Here is a 7,402-nt window from a genome sequence, read left to right as displayed (position 1 = left end):
ACTTAGGGGCGGCCCTCTCCTCCCCCTTCTTCCAATCTATCCAACACTTGCCCTAACCCTTCCATCAACCATAACCCTTCCACCACCACTTTTCACCGGTGCCACCCTATTAACGTCGGTCCACCTTCAACCACCATTACCTAGGATCACGTGCCTCCATTCACGGATCCAAAACATACCACCCTGACCTTCATCCATTAATCGGATGATATCTTGAGATCCCCACATCCGATTCGCCTGAAACTAGATTTGTTGGAAAGATCTTTTCTGGTATCAAAATTTCACGTCGATCCGACGGCGGCATATTTCGGGATCTTATTTCAAAGTTCTGTGCTAGATCTAGTTCAGATCAGGAAATCGGAAGAGATTGAACCATAGCCCGAGGCGTGATCGTATCAAACTTGGTATCAGAGCTCCATAGCCAGAGGCAAGATCGTATCAATCTTGGTATCAGAGCCATCGTTCCCCAGACAAGCACTTCCTATGACAACCACCAGAGCCATGGTTGCACGGCAAGATGATAAAGAAGAGATTCTCCCAATAGAGAAAGGGGAAACGGTTGTAGGGACGTCCATCCACGGAACCGCCCGATCTAATCGGAATACGGTAGAAACTAGCGTTCAAGCCGTGTTGGGGTCTCTTTCTGAGCAAATGGCCATCAATAATCAAATGATGATGGAGATGATGCGGGAACTACGGGCGACAAGGGAAGCAATGGCGAACGGGAATGCACCCTCGACCCCACGACACGAGTCCACCCCCTTGAACCCACCGCCACCGGTTCAGCCTTTGTAACCACAAGAGCCGCTGCTGCCACCACCCTTTCGGTAGAGGCAAGCAAGGATGGTTACACCAGGTCCAGTTGCAAGTGAACCCATCTGACGAGCGAACCACTATGGAGACCACTTTGGAGATCAAGATTCGTGGGCGGGTCAATACGTACCGGAACCACAGCAAGTTAATCAAAACCAAAGGAGGGATCATCAAACCTTCATGGTGCATCCTCCCCCGGTTAGATAAGGACTTGGACATGATCCAGAACGAGACAACGGCATCCGTGGACAAGTCGTGCGTCTCGAATTCCCCAAGTTCAAAGGTGGCGATCTAATTGATTGGTTGTATAGGGCGGAGCAATTCTTTGCATACCAAGGTACGGCGGAAGAATACAAGTTGACACTTGCGAGCTTCCACCTTGAGGATGCGGCGCTTCATTGGTTTCGAGTAGCTAGTGCCATTGAGGCCATCGAAACTTGGGTTGAATTTTGTGCTGACATCACACGGTGATTTAGAGCGTCGGGGTATGAAGACTTTGATGCTCTCCTCTCCAAGACTGTGCAAAAGACTATGATTGGGGCATACCAAGAAGAATTTGAGAGGATTAGTAGCCGATGTCACCCACCTTGGACGGATCAGCAACTTCGCAGCACCTTCATCTCCAAACTACGGGGTGACATACAAGCCGATGTTAGGGCTTTAAGGTCTAGAACTTTAAAGGAGGCCTTCGAAGATACGGTGCTTATGAAAAACAAACATAGGGCCATGAAGTTACACCTGAAACAGAGTTGGACGAGCCAAGGAAGCCGTAATCAATCTCAACCAACCATAGCGGCAGGAAACATCACCGGAGCACCAAGAGTTGCTGTTGCAGTGGTTCCTCCTCGAGCACCCTTGAAGCCATCCCAAGATGTGAAGTACGCACCTAGAGGTCCGGGACGAGCACTCACACCTGCCCCAAGTGGAGGAACGAAGGGCCAAGGGCCTATGCTTCCATTGTGATGAGAAGTTTGTACCCGAGCATCGCTGCGCTAAACCGATGGGATCGGTGATGCTAATCAATGGATTGGAGGAAGCGGAGGGTGAGTTTGTAGCTGAAAATGAAGGTGTGGCTAGACATCAAAGAGAAGAAGATGAGGAGCAACCCATGGAGGACGTGATAGCCGAAATCTTCCTCCATGCCTACTCGGGGACAGCTGCGCCTAAGACCTTGCGGGTGAACAGTATAGTCAAGAAAACCATAGTGAGAATCTTGATTGACACCGGGTCCACCCACAACTTCATTGACAAGAGGCTCCTTAGGAAGATTGGGCTTGAGTTGGAACCCACGGAAGGGTTTGATGTGACGATTGGAGATGGCATCACATTGTGAGCAGATTTTATTTGTGGAGGGGTGGAATTGAAGGTGCAAGGCCAAACTTTCACATTAGACCTTTAACTTTTGGCCTTGCGAGGTGCCGATATTGTTTTGGGGACTCAATGGTTTCGAAGCTTGGGGCCCGTGACATTTGATTTTACAAGCCTCATATTGACATTTTGGAGAAATGACTAAAGAGTGCTGCTGGATGAAAGTAAACCGCTGCTTGGACTTCCAAACGAAAGGGACGCAAGGGAGCTCGCTTCTTTCTCGGCACCCACCTTTCCTTTCTTCTTAGATCTACGAAGAGCCAGTGTAGAGGATAGTGAGCTGGTCCGACTCATGGAGGAGTTGAGAGAGAACCCCTCAAGCCACCTCGAGCACGAGGAGCGCGATGGGTTAGTACTAGAGCGCGGGCGAATCAAGGTACCCCGGAACGAAGAGCTACGGAGACTATTGATATCACACTTCCATGATACTCTTATAGTGGGTCATGAAGGAGTATTACGTACCTACAAGCGACTGGCCCAAAATTGTACATGGATAGCGATGAAGACGGACGTGAAGAAGCATGTGCGTGAATGTCAAATCTGCCAACGAGTCAAATCGGAGGCACTCAAGCCCAGCGGACTGTTGCAACCACTACCTATATCGGAGCGTATTTGGGAGGATATCCCCATGGACTTCATCGAGGGGCTTCCGGAGGTTCGAGGGCAATCGGTGGTGTTTGTTGTGGTGAATAGACTGAGCAAATATGCTCATTTCATAGCATTGTCTCACCCGTTTTCAGCGAAAAGGATTGCTGAAATTTTTGTTCGAGAAGTGGCACGCTTGCATGGGATGCCTAGGACGATCGTGTCAGACCGGGATCGCATCTTCATCAGCAAGTTTTGGTCCGAGTTCTTCAGATTGCAAGGGACTCAAATCTACCTTAGTTCAGCTTATCACCCCGAGACGGATGGCCAAACCGAGGTGGTGAATTGCGGACTAGAGCAATACTTGCGATGCTTTGTGGCGGACCGACCAAAGGGTTGGGTCAAATTCCTTCCATGGGCTGAGTGGTCATACAATACCGCTCATCACTCTAGCATCGGCATGGCCCCCTTTGAGGCGGTTTATGGGCGCACTCTCCCTGTCTTGCGTGCTTATGATAGACTCACGGCGGCGGATAGGACCGAGCTTGACTTGGAGCTTGCTGATCGAGATGAAACATTGAGGCGGCTCAAGACTCACCTAGCCACAGCCCAAAACCGCATGAAGCAAACTCATGACAAAGGCCGATGTGAGCGAGAATTTGAGGTGGATCAATTGGTGTTCGTTCGAGCTCAACCGTATCGGCAATCCATATTAAGGCCAGTATTGAACCAAAAGTTGGGTTACAAGTACTATGGTTCGTACCGAGTACTACAATGAATCGGTCTAGTAGCTTACCGGTTGGACCTACCTGAAGGAACCAGGATACATCCGGTCTTCCATGTATTGACATTAAAGGCCCAGATCGAGCCTAACCATGTGGTGGGTTCGGCCTTACCCGAACCAATGGAGGAAGATGGCTCCAATGAACCGGTCCGAGTCTTAGGCCATAGGAAAAGACGCCATGGGTCTAGATTAGAGACTGAAGTGCTGATTGAGTGGCTGGGCAAACCTACTGACGAGTCTACATGGGAGCTAGAGTCAGATATCATGGATCGCTTCCCAAATTTCAAACCTTTAGGACAAGGTTGCGGAAGTGTGGTGGATTGATACGATTCGGACTTCACGGACGTCGTCTCGAGCATAGATTCACACTAGGAGTATTTTTGTTTCATGTTGTAGTGTTTAATTTCCATTAAAATAAGTTTTCTATAAGTCGCGTTCGAACGCAGATGGAGTGAGTTCGAACGCGGTTTGTGAACAGGGTTGTGAACGTGGGTGAAGAGAGTGCACTGTGCGTTCGAACACACTATGAACGCCTACATCACGTTCGCAAATACCGACAGGCACGTTTGATCGCGTGTTCGAACGCCTGCATCACGTTCACAAATCCAGAGGAGCGAACTCGATGCGTTCGAACGCGGTCGGGCGAGTTCGAACGCGGTCGGCGAAAATTGTATTGTTAGGGTTAATTTGAGTTGTTGGTTAGCCTCTAAAAGGATGTGGATGGCAACCAAAGTCAGGATTGATTATTGAGAATTGAGTTTGCCTTGCCTCCTTCGTCTTCTTCGCTCCCGTTCTCTCAATCCTCGGCGACGCTGCTTCTAACCTCCCTCGACCGGCCAATCACCCTAGTCCCTTAGGGGCGCCCTCTCCTCCCCCTTCTTCCAATCTATCCAACACTTGCCCTAACCCTTCTATCAACCATAACCCTTCCACCACCACTTTTCATAGCTGCCACCTGATTATCGCCGGACCACGACCAACCACTATCATCTAGGATCTCGTGCCTCCATCCACGGATCCTGATTAGACCCCCCTGATGTTCGTTCACTAATCAAACAATATCTCGAGATCCCCACATCCGATTCGCCTAAACCTGATATGTTGGAAAGATCTTTTTTGGGGCTACAACATATCAAAATTTCACGACGATCCGATGGCGGCATATTTCGGGATCTTATTTCAAAGTTCTGTGCTAGATCTAGTCCAAATCAGAAAATCGGAAGAGATCGAACCATAGCCCGAGGCGTGATCGTATCAAACTTGGTATCAGAGCTCCATAGCTAGAGGCAAGATCGTATCACCTAGGTGATGATGGTTGGTGGTAGACCGATGGTAATCGGGTGGCACCGGTGAATACGTGGAGGTGGAAGGGTTATGGGTGATGGTAGGGGTTAGGACAAAGTGATAAATAGATTGGAAGAAGGGGGAGTGGGCCGCCCCTAAAGTACTAGGGTGAGTGGCCGATCGAGGGAGGCTAGAAGCGATGATGCCGGGGAACGAGAGAACGAGAGAACGAGAGAGAAGAAGATGGAGACTAGGGCAAAACTCAATTCATTCAATAATTCCTTCCATGGTTGCCATCCATACCTTTATAGGCTAACCAAACAATTCAAAAATGATAATTATTAACCCTAAAACAGTAGATTTTTGCCGACCGCGTTCGATCGCGTTCGAATGCACATTTTGGATTCTCTGTATGTGCGAACATGATGCAGACGTTTGCAAGCGCGTTCGAATGCACATTTTGCACTCTTTGTATTTGCGAACTTGATGCAGGCGTTCGCAATCGCGTTCCAACGCACTCCACCCGTGTTTGAACGCAACATACAGAAAACTTATTTTTCTATGAATTAAACACTAAAACAAGAATAAAAGACACCCCTGAAGTGTATATCCATGCTCGAGACGACATTGGTGAAGCCCGAATCTTCTCAATCCACCACGCTTCTACAACCTTGTCCTGAAGGTGTGAAATTGGGGAAGCGGTCCATGATATCTGACTCTAACTCCCAGGTAGACTCGTTAGTGGGCTTGCCTAGCCACTCGATCAGCACTTCTGTCTCTAATCTGAATCCATGGCGTCTTCTCCTACGGCCTAAGACTCGGATCGGTTCAGCTGGGCCATCTTCCTTCATTGGTTCGGGCAAGGTCGAACCCACCACATGGTTAGGCCTTCAATGTCGATACATAAAAAACCGGATGGATCCGGGTTCCCTCAGGTAGGTCCAACCAGTAAGCTACTAGGCCGGTTCGTTGTAGCACTTGGTACAGACCATAGTACTTGTGACCCAACTTCTGGTTCAAAATTGTGATACACTTACTTAAGATCTTTTCTTACTGCATTAGATATTTATTTTTATTAAACTAAAATTTCTGTAGGTCGCGTTCGAACGCAGGTGGGGTCGCGTTTGAACGCCCTTGTGAACGCCTGCATAAGGTAACTTCTAGTAGGTGTGTTTGAACGTAAGTGGATGGCTTTCGAACTCGGCGTTCGAATGCTTGATTCGCGTTCGCATATCTAGAGCCCTGTTTTCGGGCATTCGAACGAGATTGAGGGACCTTCGAACACGCGTCAAATAAGTTGTTTTGTAGCAGGATTTATTTAGGGTTTTGGGGTGACTAGCTAGCCTCCAAATATGTGGAAAAGCAGCCTCTTTAGATTATTGATTATCGGAAGTTGTTTTGCATCTAGACTTGAGCCAACATCTCCCTCATCCTTCCTCCCCCTCGATATTCAACACAAGCTTTCATCTACAGCCGAGGTTAACCCTCCGTCGCTTCTTCCTCCTAACTCCAGGGACCAGCCACACTTAGAAACCCCCTTCTCCCACCTCATCTTATTCAAAGCATTAACCCATCCACCATAACTATCATAATTTTCGATGACCCCAACCAAATAATCCACGTCCATCTTATCACCTCTTGACCTTCAGTCATTGTTTACTATATAACTTTCTATCTACCAACTTGATCGACAAAATTCTAGTTCCATTGGAATTCTAACTTCTAGAGGAACAACATATCTGAATCTCAGATCTTTCCAATGGTTGGATTGATCCCTATTGCCTTCATAAGTTTCATGTTGAGTTCTGTCCAGATTAACAAATTAAATAGACAATCTTTTTTTCACAAAAGGCAACCGTAACACACCAATGTTGGTAGATCAGAAGAAAGACGGCATATGGCAGTTCTGCATCAACTATCAAGTGTTCAACACTATCATCATGAAGGAATGGTATATTGATCATTGAGGATGATATGAACTTGGTCAGATCAGATCCATTCACGACACATTGAGCTCGCTTGGGTTAAATCTAGTTATCTAGTTTAGTCATTTACATCTTTTAGCACCTACTAAATATGGACTCAAGTTATCAATTAGTTAATTAGATTTGCATAAGTCAATTAATTATTTTAGTCGAGTTAGGACATGTATCATGAGTCCTAATACCACTAGGACAAGCCAAGTCACCTTCATTGTCAGTGTCCGAATCTAAGTTAGTCAAGGGTTAGCCTCTATATATACATATGCAGAGCAGCCTTAATTCTCATTAAAGAGAATTATTTGATAAGGCTTGTCGCCCCTTATCTCCTCTCTCCTTCTCTTGGCCGTCACAACTCTCCCCACCTACAATCGAGCCACTTTCTTCCATAGGCAAGGTTCTCGACCAACTTCTAACGCCTCTTCGTCTCTCCTTAATCTTATCCTCAACAATATCTACTCCCTACACTCCATCCAAGAGCACATCAACGTCTGCACTAATTTAGCCATTAAAGGCAACAAGCGTGCAAATCAAACCAAGTAGATCCAGTTCGGACCTTTATCCCACAAGTCTGATTCTCCGACTTTCA

The sequence above is a fragment of the Typha angustifolia genome, chromosome 10 (assembly GCF_048772165.1).
Source record: "Typha angustifolia cultivar Huaian chromosome 10, ASM4877216v1, whole genome shotgun sequence".
Lineage (NCBI taxonomy): Eukaryota > Viridiplantae > Streptophyta > Magnoliopsida > Poales > Typhaceae > Typha > Typha angustifolia.
This window is presented reverse-complemented; position numbering follows the sequence as displayed.